Source organism: Thalassophryne amazonica, chromosome 1, assembly GCF_902500255.1.
Source record: "Thalassophryne amazonica chromosome 1, fThaAma1.1, whole genome shotgun sequence".
Lineage (NCBI taxonomy): Eukaryota > Metazoa > Chordata > Actinopteri > Batrachoidiformes > Batrachoididae > Thalassophryne > Thalassophryne amazonica.
Window position 1 is genome coordinate 58,596,328 of NC_047103.1, and position 17,219 is coordinate 58,613,546.

Sequence of the window (17,219 nt, forward strand, 5' to 3'; positions counted from 1 at the left end):
ATGGATTCAGACACCACTACGGTTCTGTTGCTGCTAGATCTCAGTGCTGCATTTGATACAGTGGATCATCATATTCTACTTGATAGGCTGGGAAATCATTTTGGGATTACTGGGAGTGCCCTTGCATGGTTGACGTCATACTTGACCAGTCGTTCTTACTGTGTTTTGTACAGTAACACTAACTCTAACCTTAGTGACATGAAATTTGGGGTTCCACAGGGGTCTGTCTTAGGCCCCCTGCTTTTCTCCCTTTATATAGCACCCCTTGGGCACATATTGCGGTGTTTTGGGATTACCTTTCACTGCTATGCAGATGATACTCAGTTATACTTGCCGATAACTGCTGGTAATCTCGTTCACATAAAATCCTTAGAAGATTGCCTTGCAGCAGTGAGAAGTTGGATGTCTAGAAACTTCCTACTTTTAAACTCTAAGATGAAATGATGGTTTTTGGTCCAGTGAGACATCAGCATTAATTTGACCAGTTAACGCTCAGCCTCGGCTCATGTGTCATACATCACATTGACAAAGTGAGGAAACTTGGGGTAATTTTTGATCCTTCGTTGTCCTTTGGCCTCCACATTAGAAATATTACTAGGACTGCTTTCTTCCACCTGTGAAATATAGCGAAGATTTGTCCCATCCTGTCTATGGCTGATGCTGAGACCCTGATCCATGCATTTATCTCTTCTAGATTAGACTACCGCAATGTTCTATTTTCTGGTTTAACGCAGTCTAGCATTAGGGGTCTCCAATTGGCTCAAAATGCTACAGCCAGACTTTTGACACGAAGCAGAAAGTTCGACCACATTACACCCATTTTAACATCCCTTCACTGGCTTCCTGTCCCAGTGAGATCAGATTTTAAGGTTCTGCTACTAACCTATAAAATTATTCATGGACTGGCACCTCCCTACCTAGCTGACCTAACTAAACCTTACGTACCGGCCCGGGCTTTACGTTCTCAGGGTGCAGGACTACTTTGTGGGTCACAGAGCTTTCTCTTATCGTGCCCCTGTTCTGTGGAATGATCTCCCTGGGTCAATAAAACAGTCAGATTCTGTGGAGATTTTCAAGTCCAGACTTAAGACGCACTTATTTTCCCTTTCATATGGCTAGCATACTGGTACAGTTTTGTTTTACGCTTTTTACTCTTTTATTTCATTTATTAGTTATTGGAGCGGGCTGCGGCCTCAACTTTACCTAAATTCTGGGTCTTTTAGCGAAGTTTAGGGCTAGTGGTCGGCGACCACCTTAGTATTTCACTGTTTTTCTTGTTGTTTAATTCTGGCAAATTATACAGTATTTTTTGTCTTTCTGATGCCTGATTCTGTTTTTTCTCTCTGTTTAAGGTGCAGCTCCATCCAGAGATGGGAGTTGTATTCGTGATGGCGATCCTCCTATCCTGTGCACCAATAGCATTTCTTGTATATTCGTCCGTGAATTGTTCTGTAATTTATGTTTGTAGCATGGCCCAAGCAGAGGGTCACCCCTTTGAGTCTGGTCTGCTTGAGGTTTCTTCCTCAGAAGGAGTTTTTCCTTACCACTGTTGCTCTGGGAGTTGATAACATTAGACCTTACCTGTGTGAAGTGCTTTGAGGCAACTCTGTTGTGATTTGGCGCTATATAAATGAAAATAAATTGAAATTGTTAATAATCACTGTCCTTGAATAAAGTCCTGCCACGTTTATGTTCCATGTAGAATAGAATAGAGCCTTTATTGTCATTATATATACATATAACGAAATGTGTCCTCTGCATTTAACCCATCCTAATTACAGTTGGACACAATCCAACCACTGGGAGCAGTGGACTGCTACAGTCCAGCGCTTGGGGACCAACTCCAGATGTACAGTAGTGTTCAGAATAATAGTAGTGCTATGTGACTAAAAAGATTAATCCAGGTTTTGAGTATATTTCTTATTGTTACATGGGAAACAAGGTACCAGTAAATTTAGTAGATTCTCACAAATCCAACAAGACCAAGCATTCATGATATGCACACTCTTAAGGCTATGAAATTGGGCTATTATTAAAAAAAAAGTAGAAAGGGGGTGTTCACAATAATAGTAGTGTGGCATTCAGTCAGTGAGTTCGTCAATTTTGTGGAACAAACAGGTGTGAATCAGGTGTCCCCTATTTATGGATGAAGCCAACCCCTGTGGAACATGCTTTTCTCTTTGAAAGCCTGAGGAAAATGGGATGTTCAAGACACTGTTCAGAAGAACAGCGTAGTTTGATTAAAAAGTTGATTAGAGAGGGGAAAACCTATACGCAGGTGCAAAAAATTATAGGCTGTTCATCTACAATGATCTCCAATGCTTTAAAATGGACAAAAAACCAGAGATGCGTGGAAAAAAATGGAAAACAACCATCAAAATGGATAGAAGAATAACCAGAATGGCAAAGGCTCAGCCATTGATCAGCTCCAGGATGATCAAAGACAGTCTGGAGTTACCTGTAAGTGCTGGGACAGTTAGAAGACACCTGTGTGAAACTAATTTATTTGCAAGAATCCCCCGCAAAGTCCCTCTGTTAAATAAGAGACGTGCAGAAGAGGTTACAATTTGCCAAAGAACACATCAACTGGCCTAAAGAGAAATAGAGGAATATTTTGTGGACTGATGAGAGTAAAATTGTTCTTTTTGGGTCCAAGGGCCGCAGACACTTTGTGAGACGACCCCCAAACTCTGAATTCAAGCCACAGTTCACTGTGAAGACAGTGAAGCATGGTGGTGCAAGCATCATGATATGGGCATGTTTCTCCTACTATGGTGTTGGGCCTGTATATCGCATACCAGGTATCATGGATCAGTTTGGATATGTCAAAATACTTGAAGAGGTCATGTTACCTTATGCTGAAGAGGACATGCCCTTGAAATGGGTGTTTCCACAAGACTATGACCCCAAGCACACTAGTAAACGAGCAAAATCTTGGTTCCAAACCACCAAAATTAATGGCTCGCAGATGTGAAGAAATCATGAAAAACTAAATACTAGTTTATTGATTCACAGGATTGCTAAAAAAGCAGTTTGAACATAATAGTTTTGAGTTTGTAGCGTCAACAGCAGATGCTACTATTATTGTGAACACCCCATTTCTACTTTTTTTTTTTTTTTACTAATAGCCCAATTTCATAGCTTTAAGAATGTGCATATCATGAATGCCTGTTCTTGTTGGATTTGTGAGAATTTACTGAATCTCCTGGTACTTTGTTTCCCATGTAACAATAAGAAATATACTCAAAACCTGGATTAATCTTTTTAGTCACATAGCACTACTATTATTCTGAACACTACTGTAGAGATGCTGAGTTGTTCAAGGGCAAAGAAAGGAGCAGACCCTAAATAAGCATGTTTTTTTTTTTATTGGGGAGAAAGCCGGAGTGCCTGGAGGAAACCCACGTAGATAAGCAAACTCCACACAAAACGGGCAGGAAGCAATCACATGACCTTCTTGCTGTGAGGCACCAGTGGTAACCACTAAGCCACCATGCCGCCCCTTTTATGTACTAGATCTGATATTTACTACAGGTCAGTGATGTGTCTGAGCACAGTTTGAAAAAATAAACGCCCAAGCTTTAAATCAAGGAAATATGGTACCCACTTTCCTTGAATCGCCAAGTGTTAGTGCTGAACTTCATTTCATACCTCTGTTACAGTGCACATCCAGACTGCGCTGCGGTGGTTTGAATCATATTTGTCTAATAGATTACAATTTGTTCATGTAAATGGGGAATCTTCTTCACAGACTAAAGTTAATTATGGAGTTCCTCAAGGTTCTGTGGTAGGACCAATTTTTTTCACTTTATACATGCTTCCCTTAGGCAGTATTATTAGATGGTATTGCTTAAATTTTCATTGTTACGCAGATGATACCCAGCTTTATCTATCCATGAAGCCAGAGGACACACACCAATTAGCTAAACTTCAGGATTGTCTTACAGACATAAAGAAATGGATGACCTCTAATTTCCTGCTTTTAAACTCAGATAAAACTGAAGTTATTGTACTTGGCCCCACAAATCTTAGAAACATGGTGTCTAACCAGATCCTTACTCTGGATGGCATTACCCTGACCTCTAGTAATACTGTGAGAAATCTTGGAGTCATTTTTGATCAGGATATGTCATTCAAAGCGCATATTAAACAAATATGTAGGACTGCTTTTTTGCATTTACGCAATATCTCTAAAATCAGAAAGGTCTTGTCTCAGAGTGATGCTGAAAAACTAATTCATGCATTTATTTCCTCTAGGCTGGACTATTGTAATTCATTATTATCAGGTTGTCTTAAAAGTTCCCTAAAAAGCCTTCAGTTAATTCAAAATGCTGCAGCTAGAGTACTGACGGGGACTAGAAGGAGAGAGCATATCTCACCCATATTATTGGCCTCTCTTCATTGGCTTCCTGTTAATTCTAGAAGAGAATTTAAAATTCTTCTTCTTACTTATAAGGTTTTGAATAATCAGGTCCCATCTTATCTTAGGGACCTCGTAGTACCATATCACCCCAATAGAGCGCTTCGCTCTCAGACTGCAGGCTTACTTGTAGTTCCTAGGGTTTGTAAGAGTAGAATGGGAGGCAGAGCCTTCAGCTTTCAGGCTCCTCTCCTGTGGAACCAGCTCCCAATTCAGATCAGGGAGACAGACACCCTCTCTACTTTTAAGATTAGGCTTAAAACTTTCCTTTTTGCTAAAGCTTATAGTTAGGGCTGGGTCAGGTGACCCTGAACCATCCCTTAGTTATGCTGCTATAGACGTAGACTGCTGGGGGGTTCCCATGATGCACTGTTTCTTTCTCTTTTTGCTCTGTATGCACCACTCTGCATTTAATCATTAGTGATCGATCTCTGCTCCCCTCCACAGCATGTCTTTTTCCTGGTTCTCTCCCTCAGCCCCAACCAGTCCCAGCAGAAGACTGCCCCTCCCTGAGCCTGGTTCTGCTGGAGGTTTCTTCCTGTTAAAAGGGAGTTTTTCCTTCCCACTGTAGCCAAGTGCTTGCTCACAGGGGGTCGTTTTGACCGTTGGGGTTTTACATAATTATTGTATGGCCTTGCCTTACAATATAAAGCGCCTTGGGGCAACTGTTTGTTGTGATTTGGCGCTATATAAAAAAATTGATTGATTGATTGATTAAAGTATATACGTATGTATATAGGTATATATGGCACAGCCCAAGCAGAGGGTAACCCCCAAGAGCCTGGTCTGCTTGAGGTTTCTTCCTTATAGGGAGTTTTTCCTCACCACAGTTGCCTAGTGCTTGCTCTGGGGGTTGGTAAGGTTAGTCCTTACTGGCGTAAAGTGCCTTGATTCGACTTTCTTGTGATTTGGTACTATATAAATATAATTATAAGTGAATAGTATATTGATGTGTATGTCTGTGTCGACATGTAGTAGTGAATTTGTATTTATGTAAATATGACTGATTAGAATTGTTGGACTTGTACTAGCAGGGGTGGGCACTAATAAGCTTTGCTTCAGCCCACACCCTTTCGGACTCACTAGTTTTGTCTGTGTTTGTTTGTGGAATTGTTCATTTTTTTCTATTTGAATATTTTGTGTGCCGAATAAAAAAACTTTGTCACTTTGTCACTTTAGTTTGTGCACGTATTATTTGAGCGGTGCACGTAATTTTATACTGCACTAGCACTGGTCCAAGTAACTTTATCCAAGTTTTATCAACTATAAGCACCAGTAGAATGAACCAATAAAGGAATAAATAAGAAAAAAAAACAATTTCCAGTGTGTTGTTCATCTTCCCTGTGTTTTATGACTCTCACACACGGAGCAAGTTGCTGTGCTCTATTTGTTGTGGAAAGCCGACAAACGTCGCCAGCGGTGCCGTCCCTGGGTTCACAACATCCTCATGAGACGTTCCCAATTTGGTGAGTTTCATTATTTGCTGCAGGAGCTGCAGCAAATAACTGGAGCTGAAGGATCTCAGGTTGAGGACCTCCTGTCCCATTCACGCGCGCACATGTAAACAAAGAAAAGAAAAAAAACTGGCTGCCGCTGCGGTTCCTCACTCTCTCTCCCCTCAAACTCTGTCAAAATTGTGTTATAAACCAGTCCCCATTTGTTTTACTATACATCTTTGTAGTTAATAAAATTATCTTCACGCACGATTAGTTTGCACGTGCACAAGAAAAAAAACTGTCTGTCGGTGCTGCTGCTCTCCCCTCAAACTCTCCCCAGAGAGGAAGAGTCTGACACAGAGGAGGAGTTTTAAGGTTGATATAAGACTGACTTTTGGTTGTGCAAGCAACTTTTTTTGGTGCAAGTAATTTTTTTTTTACTAGCACCAGTGCAAGTAGGTTAAAAACGTATTTTGACCCCTGATATTTTTCTGGAATTTTATTATGCATGAAATGTGTGTTTCTACTCATGCTGGCGCTCTGTCTGCAAAGGAAGTTCCTAACAGATAAATAAGGTTATTTTGATTTGATGTGTGTGTGTGTGTGTGTATGTATATATATATATATATATATATATATATATATATATATATATATATATATATATATATATATATATATATATATATTTGTGTGTGTATGCAGATGACACAGCCACACAGCGGATAAAATAAATAGTGCTTTATTTACCAGAAACGTGTTGTAATTGCCTTAAGATGGGTCACAGTCCAAAAACATCAGGTGAATGGAGGCATGTTGGTCTGTGACGGGTGTCAGGAAGAATATCAACAGCAGGAACACGACAACAGGCAACATCACAGAATGAGGAACATGAGAAAATAATCCAGCAACCAAACCAGAACAGTGAGCAACTTAAATAGTGACACAGAAATGAACAGATGGGTGGCAGGTGCTGTGATTGGAATGTGGAACAGCTGTGAGGAACACCAAGTGACACGACCACACCTACAAACACACAGGCACAGATTGGCAAACATGGTGAAACGTCAATCAACAAGGAACCCAGGGTGAGTATATATTAAACCTTAAATAAGATACTCAAAAACCTTTGCATTAACAAAAGGAGAGCTGAACCAAACATCAGTGCCAGACAACCAAAGCAGAATTGAAAAATGGCAAAAGTATAAAACTAAGGTGAAGTGATCAAAAGCAACAACATTTAACAAACACATCAGATAGGGACAAAAGGTGAAAAACAATAATAGATTTTGCCCAAAATAGCATGGCCAACAAACACTGGTCTGTACTTAACTTGTCATGGCCAACACACATGAATATTTTATTTACCACCTGGTGCCATATTTCACACAAAAATCCATATTCCACAATGGAAATTGAACCCGAGAGCGCATTTAAATCCCACACCGGTGTAACCCCAGTGTAGGCAGGGAAGTGCTTGTCTTGGCGATGGTGTTTCCTAGCCTTCCTGGCATGAACGAAATTGAAATTCTCCCAAATTATCCACTGTATATATACGAGGGCTGTCAATAAAGTAACGGTCCTTTTATTTTTTTCAAAAACTATATGGATTTCATTCATATGTTTTTACGTCAGACATGCTTGAACCCTCGTGCGCATGCGTGAGTTTTTCCACGCCTGTCGGTGACGTCATTCGCCTGTGAGCACTCCTTGTGGGAGGAGTCGTCCAGCCCCTCGTCGGAATTCCTTTGTCTGAGAAGTTGCTGAGAGACTGGCGCTTTGTTTGATCAAAATTTTTTCTAAACCTGTGAGACACATCTATGTGGACACGGTTCGAAAAATTAAGCTGGTTTTCAGTGAAAATTTTAATGGCTGAGAGATTTTGAGGTGATTCTGTCGCTTTAAGGACTTCCCACGGTGCGAGACGTCGCTCAGCGCTCTCAGGCGCCGTCGTCAGCCTGTTCAAGCTGAAAACCTCCACATTTCAGGCTCTATTGATCCAGGATGTCGTGAGAGAACAGAGAAGTTTCAGAAGAAGTCGGTTTCAGCATTTTATCCGGATATTCCACTGTTAAAGGAGATTTTTTTTAATGAAAGACGTGCGGACGGGTCCGCGCGTCGACACTCCGCCACAGGAAAAACACCTCCATTGGAAGCCTTAAGGACAAGTTGGAACATGTCCTGCTGTTAAACAATTTCTCATATACTCACTCCACTGAAAGCCATCAAAGCCACCTGGATTTTACAAATGGTTATCAACACGGAGGTGTTTTTCCTGTGCCACCGCACCGCTTCGGCTGCGTCCCGACGCGCGGATCCGTCCGCACGTCTTTCATTAAAAAAATCTCCTTTAACAGTGGAATATCCGGATAAAATGCTGAAACCGACGTCTTCTGAAACTTCTCTGTTCTCTCACGACGTCCTGGATCAATAGAGCCTGAAATGTGGAGGTTTTCAGCTTGAACAGGCTGACGACGGCGGCTGAGAGCGCAGCGCGACGTCTCGCACCGTGAAAAGTCCTTAAAGCGACAGAATCACCTCAAAATCTCTCATCAGCCGTTAAAATTTTCACTGAAAACCAGCTTAATTTTTCGAACCGTGTCCACTTCAATGTGTCTCACAGATTTAGAAAAAATTTTGATCAAACAACGCGCCAGTCTCTCAGCAACTTCTCAGACAAAGGAATTCCGACGAGGGGCTGGACGACTCCTCCCACAAGGAGTGCTCACAGGCGAATGACGTCACCGACAGGCTTGGAAAAACTCACGCATGCGCACGAGGGTTCAAGCATGTCTGACGTAAAAACATATGAATGAAATCCATATAGTTTTTGAAAAAAATAAAAAGGACCGTTACTTTATTGACAGCCCTCGTACAGTGTTATACTTACTCCTGTTGTTATTCTTCCTGACATTCCCATCACAGACCAACATGCTTCCTTTCACTTACAGTTTTGGACTGTGACCCATCTTTGGGCAATTACAACACTTTTTTGGTAAATAAACCACTTTTTATTTTATCCACTGTATGACTGTGTCATCTGCATTTTGGCTTAATTTAAGACTAACAATTATTTTTGTAATTCTGTTAAATAAGAATATTTAACCTGAAGACACGGTACAGAAACATTTTGGCACAATGCATTGAAAATGTGTAACATTATTATTATGTCAAATGAAACCTTTGACAGTTTTCTTTGGGTTACTGTCGGTTTCATTAGTGTTATCATCATCATCATCATCAGTAGCAGTATAGAGTATTACTTGTAATTATTCCTTATCATGCAAACAGATGGGTCCATATTTCACAACAAAATATGGACCCCAATCAAAAATCAAAAAAATGGATGCCTGCAACACGTTTCAAAAAAGCTGGGACAGTGGTATGTTTACCACTGTGTTACATCACCTTTCCTTCTAACAACACTCAATAAGCATTTGGGAACTGAAGACACTAATTGTTGCAGGCATCCATTTCAAAATGAGCAAATGTTTTCATAAAAACAAAAAAGTCTATCAGTTTGAACAGTAAATATCTTGTGTTTGTGGTGTATTCAATTGAATATAGGTTGAAGAGGATTTGCAGATCATGATATTCTGTTTTTATTTACATTTTACACAACGTCCCAACTTCATTGGAATTGGGGTTGTAGATTTTACCATGTGGTGAAAGAAGGCTGACCACATTATAACGTGTTAAATGACTCATATTTGTCTTTGTTTCCTCTGCCCCAGAATGTACCAAATAGATGGTGAACGAATGAATACAAGTTTAATTTCCAAAGTGTTATCAAGTCCACAAAACAAAAGCCATAAGATATGTCCTGTCCTCAGTCTTGGAGGAACAACGCTAAGTCAACACTTGGAATGAAAGTACTATAATGGGGATGAAATGATAAATGTCACTCTTGAATGCCAAATCCCATTTTGCTTTTACTCAGTGATGGTGTTGTGAGGTCTGTTGCTGCATGTATGTCCCTCTTGTAACAAAAAAAGCTGATATGTCTTTGGGGAGAGGAGTTCCAGTTAATGATTAGATGTCTGGCTGCCTCTCCAGTCACCTCAGGCTTCTGGTGTTGCAGATGCTTTTAGTGATCAACGTGTCAATGCACTGCACATCATCGCAACTCAGAGAGCGCGGCACACTGCCAACCCAGCTTCATCTACTGAAGTCATAAATAAAGAGTCGTGGTGCTCTCTGTTGCAATAAATTTCTCCAGTTTTGAATTTTGGACTGAAAATGAAAGACGCTATCCACAGCTTCTCTTCAAGGGGGTCAAATAAGAAGCAGCCCTCTCCTGAGAGTCACCATACTGGTGATATATGCTCTGAAAATCCCATCTATCGATAAGCAGCCAAAAGTGAAAATGAGAAGCAGTGGTATGAATATAAATGAGTTGTTTGATGTATTTTTCTTGCAGTACACCTGCTACAAATGGCTGGCAGACATAGTTATTTTCTTTTGAAGGCCCCTAACCATCACTCATCAGTTTTCTCACGCTGCAAAGCTGAGAGAGGTGGTGTTTGTGACATAACGTGTTGCTTAATATGTTGTTTAAGGTGTTATTTCCTTGTGTTGCTAGTATGATCTTTTTTTTAGATATGAAATTGCAGGGCATCCAGCATTTCTACTGAATTGTTGGTTTTCATATGTTTTTTTTTTTTTTTTGTCTTCACTTGGGTTGTGAGGGAGTGTCAGCTATGACGTTTTTCACAAGTGAATCATTGTGTGATCTAGCACATAGGTGCCTCAATGTTGAGGACCCCAGCAACTGGAAAAGGATAAGGAAACACCCACGTTTCACATTGCCTTAGCAGATTGCACCTTTTATGAGTGGAGTTGGACTGGTTGTGAGTTTGGGTGGTTGCCATCCAGCACCTAAGGCAGTAATATAGTGTGGTCGATACAGCGACACGGTACCAGCGCATGCTCCCACATATGACCTAAGTTTGTTTTTAATACCTGTTAGTACAGGTGGAATTGATGACAAAACTCACGTTTTGGATGAGCATTATGTCAATATCGTTCATGACTGCCATCATTAAGCGTCATTTGGTTTTTGTAATGACAAGCTGGCATACAGCTTGTTTGGAAAAATTACCTTAAAAAACAGACACAGACAACAAATGAGACACCAGTGGGAACAGGTTTCAGTTTCTAAGATCTTTTGTTATTTAAACCTTTAAAGGTAGATGTCATACAGAGTGTAGGTCTGAGACAAATATCAATACAGTGGGGCCAAAAAGTATTTAGTCAGCCCCTGATTGTGCAAGTTCTCCTACTTAGAAAGATGAGAGAGGTCTGTAATTTTCAACATAGGTACACTTCAATTATGAGACACAAAATGAGAAAGAAAATCCAGAAAATCACATTGCAGGATTTTAAAAGAATTTATTTGTAAATTATGGTGGAAAATAAGTATTTGGTCACCCACAAACAAGCAAGATTTATGGCTCTCAGACCTGTAACTTCTTTAAGAAGCTCTTCTGTCCTCCACCTGTTACCTGTATTAATGGCACCTGTTAGAACTCGTTATTTGTATTAAAAAAACACTATCCACAGCCTCAAACAGTCACACTCCAAACTCATCCATGGCCAAGACCAAGGAGCTGCTGAAGGACACCAGGAAGAAAATTGTAGATGTGCACCAAGCTGGGAAGAGTGAATCTACAATAGTCAAGCAGGTTGGTGTAAATAAATCAACTGTGGGAGCAATTGTAAGAAAATGGAAGACATACAAGACCATTGATAATCTGCCTCGATCTGGGGCTTCACACAAGATGTCATCCTGTGGGGTCAAAATGATCATGAGAACGGTGAACAAAAATCCCAGAACTATACAGAGGGACCAGATGAATGACATGCAGAGAGCTGGGACCAAAGTAGGGATGGGTATTGATAAGATTTTTTTCAATATCGATGCCATTATTGATTCTGCTTATCAATCCGATTGCTTATCGATTCCTTTATCGATACCTCTTGTGAATTTTCTGTGTACTAAAAGTAAGCTTTACAGATTTTCTATGTCAACAACATTTTGTTGAGTCTTAAAGTAAATAAATATGAAATTGGTCACTGGATCCTTGATCTCTGTACATAAATAAAAATAAACAAAATCTATAGTTTTTGTCAAAAGCATTTCCTTTCAGACATTTTGGCATGAATGTCTCTCATACCTCTGAGCTGAGCTCAGTCGGCTGCTGCATGTCAGCACAGGACGTCTCATTTTGGGAGGAAAAAATGCTTTGATCGATTGCAGTTTGTATTACAACATTTGGAAAGAGGTGTCATTTGATTTAAATGGCTTCTGTGTAGTCTCTCAGTTGTCCAGGTGGTATCCATAGTAGAGAAGCTTGAATCTTCGACTGGACTGGGTTGCTTGACGCGAGGACGTTTCGCTTCAAATCGCAGAAGCTTCCTCAGCTAAAATTCTTCCTCTGGAAGTCTGACTTCTGTCTGACTCTTGTAGAGAAGAATAACACAGAAGCCAACAAAGCTGGAGTTTTAAACCTAACCAGACCCCTCCTACTGAGAGGCAGACTGCTATAGGCTAGTGACTAAACAATAGCTGTAATTAGCAACTACTGTGCTGTAGTTTGCACATCTAATGGCAGGACAGCTGTCCCTCTAATGATGGGATGGATGCCTTTCTGATGGCTCCCTTGATGACGTGAATGACTCATTACCATGAACAAAAGACTGAAACTCCTTTGACCTGAGTACCCCATTGTAAACAGGGGATAAAGTGTGTCTCAGACCCCCTCCCCGGTTAAGGCTGGGTTTCAAACGTTTCACAGAGAATGCCTCCTTGACCCCTCTCTCAAACCATTTCTTCTCTCTGGCTAATATTTTAACTTCCTTGTCCTCAAACGTGTGGTTAGTGTCTTTGAGGTGGAGGTGAACTGCAGACTGAGGTCCACTGGCACCCTCTCTGCGGTGCTGGTATAGCCTTTTGTGTAAAGGTTGCTTCGTTTCACCTATGTAGTGTTCATTACAGTTTTCCTGACATCTGATAGAATACACTACATTGCTCTGTTTGTAACTAGGGATCATGTCCTTAGGGTGAACTAATTTCTGTCTCAAGGTGTTAACCGGTTTAAAGTAAACTGGGATTTTGTGCTGTCTGAAGATCCTCTGTAGTTTTTCCCCTACTCCTGCTAAATAAGGGAGAGACATTCCTCTTCTTCTTGTCTCCGTCTCCTGTCTATCTGGTCTCTTTGTTCTCTGGGACTTCTGCACTTTGTCCAGGGACCATCGTGGGTACCCACATACTGTGAGGGCTTTCCGGACACGTTGTTCTTTAGCCCTTCCCTCTGCAGTTGTGGGCACCTGTAGGGCTCTGTGTTGAAGCGTCCTGATCACCCCGAGCTTGTGTTCAAGGGGGTGGTTTGAGCCGAAGAGCAGATATTGGTCAGTGTGAGTTGGTTTTCTGTAAACCCCTGTCTGGAGCTGCCTGTTCTCTCCAATCGTAACATCACAGTCCAGGAAGGCTAAATGGTTGTTTCTGGCATCCTCACGTGTGAACTTGATATTGGCGTCCACCGAGTTGATGTGTTCTGTAAAGTCCTCAACTTGCTGTTGCTTGATTTTGACCCATGTGTCATCAACATATCTGAACCAGTGACTGGGAGAGATGCCCGTGAAAGACGTCAAGGCTGTCTTCTCCACTCGCTCCATGTACAGATTGGCCACAATGGGGGATACCGGAGACCCCATCGCACAACTTATTCAACTTCATTCCAGTAGTATTCTGCTCTTACTAGGATGCAGCAGTTTTCTTGCTTGGAAGATAGTTCTGGAGGAAACCACTGAAGAAATTAACACATTGAAAATATAGTTTGACCAAAACAAATTGTCATTAAACTTAAATAAGACAGGGATGAAATGGAGGTGTAAGAGTCACTAGGTGTTCACAGAAAACAGTTATTTATTTCTATATCTATTTATTTATTTATTTATGTTCATTGCTTGTTTGGTTTTATATTTTCTGTTGTGTTTTTAATCAGGTTTTTTTTTGTCTCTTTCTCTAAAATTGTATTGTAGCATTATTAGTTATTATTACTATTGTTGTTGCTATTATTGTTTTTATTATTATTATTAATATATAAACAAAAATAAATAAAAAAAAAATTACGATTTGTAATACATTTGACTCTTTTATGACAACTAACACTGAGCCATTAATTATTATACAGAAAACAAATGCACACAAACGTGCTGAGATGCGAACAGCTTAATGCTAACTTAACATTGAAAATGCCACAGACATGCTAACACGTTAGCATCAGTCCCGTTTTTAAGTTATAAAAATACATCTATCAACTGTTTCAAAAGACCATAACAGGTCGGTTTAACATAAAAAAGGTAAATATTGCTCACAAACATATGCTCTTTGGGGTTTTAGCAGGGAAAAATTAAGATAAAACGAAATAAAACAATGAACCAACATAGCAGTGAGTCGGATCAGTGCTTCATTGCTTCAAACTTCAAAGAAGAGCTGCGCTGCAGAAACTGTTGATTACAGACCCTGCAGGGCTTCTGTAATCAATGTAGAGACATGATCATTTTCCCGACAATCACCCCCAAAAACAACGGCCGCTCTGAAGGACAGATAAGGGAATCATTAAGTAAAAAGGCCATTGATGTTGGTGGATCGAATCATTTCTTAACGATACCCGAAAAGAACCGGTTGTCGATACCCAACCCTAGACCAAAGTAACAAAGGCTACACACTATGCAGAGAGGGACTCACATCCTGCAGTGCCAGGCATGTCCCCCTGCTTAAGCCAGTACATGTCCAGGCCCATCTGAAGTTTGCCAGAAGAGGATTGGGAGAATATCATGTGGTCAGATGAAACCAAAATAGAACATTTTGGTAAAAACTCAACTTGTCGTGTTTGGAGGAAGAAGAATGCTGAGTTGCATTCCAAGGACACCATATCTACTGTGAAGCATGGGGGTGGAAACATCATGCTTTGGGGCTGTTTTTCTGCAAAGGGGACAGGATGACTGATCTGTGTTAATGTGTTAATGTAATCTGTGAACGGGGCTATGTATCATGAGATTTTAAGATAAAACCTCCTTCCATCACTGAGAGTATTGAAGATGCAACATAGCTGGGACTTCCAGCATGACAATGATCCCAAACACTCCACTCATGCAACGAAGGAGTGGCTCCGTAAAAAGCATTTCAAGGTCCTGGAGTGGCCTAGCCAGTCTCCAGACCTCAACCCCATAGAAAATTTGTGGAGGGAATTGAAAGTCCATGTTGCCCAGCGACAGCCCCAAAACATCACTGCTCTAGAGGAGATCTGCATGGAGGAATGGGCCAAAATACCAGCTACAGTGTGTGCAAACCTGGTGAAGACTTACAGGAAATGTTTGACCTCTGTCATTGCCAACAAAGATTATGTTACAAAGTATTGAGTTGAATTTTTGTTATTGACCAAATACTTATTTTCCACCATAATTTACAAATAATTTTTTTAAAAATCCTACAGTGTGATTTCCTGGATTTTTTTTTTTCTCATTTTGTCTATCACAGTTGAAGTGTACCTATGATGAAAATTACAGACCTCTTTCATCTTTCTAAGTAGGAGAACTTGCACAATCAGGGACTGGCTAAATACTTTTTTGGCCCACTGTACATTCAGTTTTCATGCCGCTTATATACAGTCCCAAGGTGTTCCAAAGTCCATTCAATTAAATAATTTGATAGTATAAGACAATCACATAAGACATAAGACAATTACATGAATAGTCCTAAAGTTCCTTCTTGTTTATCATGCACTGATGAACTCCTCATCAATCTTATATGTGCCCTTTGTACACTTCCTCTTCCATGGCATTGTTCAACAATCAATTACTAAGACAATTATAATAGTAAATATATTTATATTACATATTATATTTATAATATATATATTATAAATATATTAACAACATTAACTTTTAAGACCAAACAGGCAAAAGACAACTTCTGGTCATGTCATTTTGGTTCAAGTCAAGTTGTTATCATGAAGACAACCCAAAAAATGTTAACTTGGCATTATAAAAAAGGAATGACATGTAATGACACCAGTCATAAATGTTTGACATTGACATAATGTTCATGACACATTCATGACTGTCATGTAACAGTTATGACTGTGTCATCTCACGATTATGACGATACATTCAAGTAAATTGTTACCTTTTTTCATCACAGAGCCACTCATCTTTCAGATCAGCAAATAAAAAAAAAAAATTAAAATAAGGCAGTCAAATATAACTTTGATTTTTGTTGATTTTCAAATTTGAACTATGATGACAATTAATTTTGTGCATGGTCATGAATGAAAAATGTTTCAATATTTTTAAAATAACTGGCACAACCGGCTGCACCTCATCTAATTGCAGCAGCTTATCGGATCTGAGTCAATAAGCTGGGAAATTTATTTTTCCCATATCTTAGTGGACTCCCATCCATCGTGGCTCAACCTACACTCTGCTCAGGACAGCATGAGGAAAACATACACACACACACACTCCATATTCAGCTTCTGATATTTCTTAGTGACTCTTTCTGTTTGTTGTGTGTCGAGCCTGCACCAGGCTCCCTCAGATGTGACACAAACTGGCAGAAACTGTCTGATTTAACATGCTTGGGAACACACAGCTGCTTTGCTTTCACTACAACTATGCTTCTGGATTTATGCAAGTATTATTTAAAAAAACAAACAAACATGTCTTCAAATGCCTGTCAATTACTTGACTATCTGTTACAAGCTTTCAGTCAACCTCGGTTAGAAATAGGTTTTCGAAAAGTGATATTTGCTCAAATTAAAACAGCACAACAGTAAACTGTCTCAGAAAAATGTGAAGTGAGTTTATGTTGGAAAAAAAAGAAGCAAAGCAGCAGATAATTCAATAGTTCCCTGCAATTGCCTTCATACTGCGAAAACCTGCCCTGCAGTAAGTTACTTTGCAGCCATACAGTCAGTTTGTTTCCCCTCTACAACTTGGAGGATCAGCTCAGATCAAAAGAACAGATCAGATCAAATCATGTGCTCAGGGAAATGCTGCAATTTTTTGTATGCACATCATCTTTGCAGGCAATTAGAAAGATGAATTCCAGAGTTTATTGAAAGGTCAGGCCTGATATGCGCTTGTCTGTATTTGTGGCGCCATGTCCATTTTTTTAATTGTGGTGTGTGTGTGTGTGTGTCTTTGAGGATCCAGCTTCTTTATTATTTATTGAACAGCCATTTCAAAGCACCCATCAGCAGCAATTGAGCATCTGTTATAAGTGAGCAGATAGAAAAAAAAAAAAGAAGCATTATGGATCTCTCATACAGAACCCCATTGATATGAAAATAAGGTAA

At 40.0% G+C, this 17,219-nt stretch overlaps 1 protein-coding gene across 1 annotated transcript in view; it reads left to right on the top strand.

The window, feature by feature from the left end:
- LOC117510706 (plexin domain-containing protein 2-like) overlaps window positions 1-17,219 on the top strand; it is a 435,424-nt gene that overhangs the window by 25,999 nt on the left and 392,206 nt on the right.